Source organism: Rhinolophus sinicus, linkage group LG02, assembly GCF_036562045.2.
Source record: "Rhinolophus sinicus isolate RSC01 linkage group LG02, ASM3656204v1, whole genome shotgun sequence".
NCBI classification, from domain to species: domain Eukaryota; kingdom Metazoa; phylum Chordata; class Mammalia; order Chiroptera; family Rhinolophidae; genus Rhinolophus; species Rhinolophus sinicus.
In genome coordinates, this window is record NC_133752.1 from 12979350 (window position 1) to 12983005 (window position 3656).

Below are 3656 nucleotides of genomic sequence, written 5' to 3' on the forward strand. Positions count from 1 at the left end.
CAAAAATGTTTTTAAAAGGTTAATGTACTAGATCAGGGGCCTGCAACTTTTTTCAGTAAATAGCAACGTATTAATAGTAAATATTGTGGCCATATGGTCTCTTTTGCTACCACTCAAGTCTGCCATTGTTGATATGTAAATGATAGCCACAGGTAATATTTAAATGAATGAGAGTCTGTATTCCAATAAAAATATTTATAGACACTGAATTTTATATTTCATATAATTTTCATTTTCATGTGTCATGAAATATTATTCTTTTGATTTTTTTTTCAAACATTTAAAAATGTGAAAGCCATGCTTAGCTCATAGGCCGTATAAAAATAGGCAGCAAGCCAAATTAGGCCCACAGGCCATAGCTGACGTACCCATGTGCTAGATAATTGGGATACAATATAAGTAAGCTGTTGTTCTCTGTTCTGGAAAAACTAACAGTTACGTTCAAGACACAGTCACTTGATCAAATAATTGCCCCATAAAGTGGCAAATAAGTGTCATAACCACAACATGGACAAAGAGCTGTGGAAGATGAGAGAAAGAATGACTGAGAAATCCAGATGGAAGGAACTGGGCCTCTGGCCACATAGAGTAGAGCTGACCCATCTGGCATGGACCCATCTCATCAGCACTATGGAGAGAGAAATAAGTGTCTATGTCTTTTAAGTCACTATATTCTGGGGTCCCAAGTAACCTCTCCTTTCGTTACCTTCACCAGTGCACTCCTCCATAGGGTCAGTGTGGGTAGTGAGACAATCCATGGAAAGCGCTTAGAACATTGTCTGGCACCTGGTAAAGTTCTAATAGATAACTAGTTGTTATTACTGTTTATACCTTTGCCCAGGTACCTTCTTCTTGGTGTTATCTGAACCATTTATGAACCGTTGAAACTCAGAGTGGGGGAGAAAGGGAACCACACACCCCCCCTCAAAAAAAAATTTAGAGGTGTTGATATAAGAATTATAGGAACTGGATTCAATCACAGGGATTAGATTCTGGAGAGATCAAAACACCCCAAGTCCATGACATGTAATAATGATATGTGCAACAATACCTACCATGACTGAGGGCCTACTATGTGCTAGGCCCTGCACTAGGAGGTTTATCTGTGTTATTTTATTCATTTGTACAGCATTCTTATGGAATAAGTATCTGTATCTTTATTTTCTTGTTGAGAAACAAAGACCACAGAAATAATGGAGCATTAATCTTCAAGGAAATCATCATTTGGGGAAAAGAAAAGAAAACCTACTTTAGTCAAGATTCTCATTAAATGTTCCAATAGTTGGAACTGTAACTGACTTTTAAGAGGATATAACAAATGACAAACTTGGAGGGAGATTCTGAGCCATCTGAGGGAATGTTAAGTAACATGCAACATTTTAACTCCATTTTGTCTGGCTCTTCCAGAGCTCACTCTTAAGGGATTCTGATCATTAATCACCCAAAGACTTTGTGTCTGCATTCAAGCTGCCTTTTCTGGGAAAGTGATATGTCTTGAATTTTTAAGTCAAAGTAATGATCCCCAAACGAGGCCAGAGTACTGATTTTTACCATAACCCACACAATCAATGTATGTAGACCTACAGGACAGTAGCAGTTTTCTCTCCTGGGTTATGACTTTGTATAAATGTGCATGCAAACATAATAGGACTTTATATGGGGAAAATTTCTACAAAATCATTACATAGACTCTGTATTTTCATGAAGTAGATATCCTGAGAGCATGAAGGAGGCAGCTTTAAACTCTGTGGAGTAAATTCCTTGATATTCAGGACTCAGGAAGTATTTTCACAGGAAAAAAAAAAAAACAGAAAGAAAATGTACACCACATGGATAAAAGCTCAGCTAATCCTCCTCTCTCCCAGGCCACCATCAACCACTCCCACTCTCCTTCTTCTTCCTGGCTTTAGACCAGCTGAGGAGAAACAGAGCAACTGCCAAAGGAAGTAATTGTTCCAGGTTGCAAACTTCTTAGCTTCCAAGATGGAGGGATATGAAAAAGGAGAAAAGTCCAAATCTCAGTTGGAGAGAAACAAGGGGAGTCCAGGGGTTCCTTGAACCTCATGGCAGTGGCCATGACCACGACTCCTTTCTTGGCTAAACTTTAGGCAGCTCCTTTGAGCTCTCTTCCTGTCTAGATCATGCCTTTTGTCAGCTCAGCTTTAGCAAAGAATCCTACTAACTTAGTTTATCAAGAATCCCTCCCACCCTTGCCAGCCAATGTCGTTCCTATTCCCATACCTTTAATCTATAACCAAGTTCCTCTTATGGCCCCACCCCTTAATATCTAACAAAGCTTCTCTTGGTAATTTCCTATCCAGTTCCTCATCCTGCCCATTGGTGAAAAATTCCTACTTGTCCCTTTTCTATTCTGAGTGGAGTTCAATCTCTCTCTCCTATTGCAATAGTCTTGAATAAAGTCTTCCTTGCTATTTTTAATAAGTGTCCAGGCAAAGTTTTTCTTTTACATCCTAATGAAATTAGGGCTGGAAATATCTGTGTATTTTGTGTAGATTTTGTGTAGACTATCTAGATATGTATCCTCAATGGGCAGTCTAAGAGCCAGGTTTTCATACAACGTGAGGTGATAACCTGAGCTTGCTTGTTTTCTCTTATTGACCTTCTCTTACCTTTTGAGTTGTTTAACCTGGACAGATGTGGATGCTTCATTAAAGTAACATTTGCTAAGTGGAACACAGGGTAGATGGTGACTAGAGTTTAAATATAGACCACAAGAGAAAGTGAAATAACGTTTATTACTCATAGGTCCTGGAGGAAGTACACAGCATGACTCATGGGACCACATGAGGAGGTCGAGGTCAGGTACAAGCAGACAGGGAAACAGGACCTGGGGCATCTGACTTTATTAGGGTCTTTATTAGGTTTAGTGCCTTGAGGTTCCTGGGCTAAGTCCAGTTTGGTCAAGTCAAACCAAAAGCGCCCTGAGAAGCAGGGGAGACTGTTGCTCACAAGAACTGTTGGGTGTGTCATGTCAGGAACTTGTATTTGCTTGCCGTAACTGTGCAGGCTGTTCTCTAGGGTATGTATGCATGATGGGGGCTAGTATCCGTTTAAAGCTCCTGCAGGCTGCTTGGCCAAACAAAATGGATGCCAAGGTGGTAATGCTGTAGTTTAGCCTTGCCAAACTCTGACAACAGGCCAAGGTTTCCTCATCAGTTAGGCTAGGTGAGAATAGCTGCGCTCCCCCCTCACCCCGACCCCCTTTCCCAAGTCAAAGAGGTTGTCCTGAAGTTCAGTAAGGAAACCAAGTAAGAATGCTTTGTGAAAGGTCAAGATATACCAAGAGAAGCTGTGGTGTTTACTACAGAGGGGAAAAACGATTCAGATGATACTGACACATTTGGGGAAATGCTCACAACGTACTAAGTGTAAAAGCAGGCAACAGAATAGCATAAGCAATATTATCCTAATTTTGAACTGTAACATTTAAATTGTTAAGGAGAATCCCACAGGCCCAAAATGGTGTCACTTGTATTAAAACCCATGATAACACACCTAGATTTAATACCTGACCCAACTGCTGTTGTCAACTTCTCCCAGAAACATCGTCTTAGCAACAAGTCTGGAATTTTCTGGTCAACACCAATGAGGTAATCTGCCACAAGGACCCTTTCCATCCCTCACAGAAAGCAAAG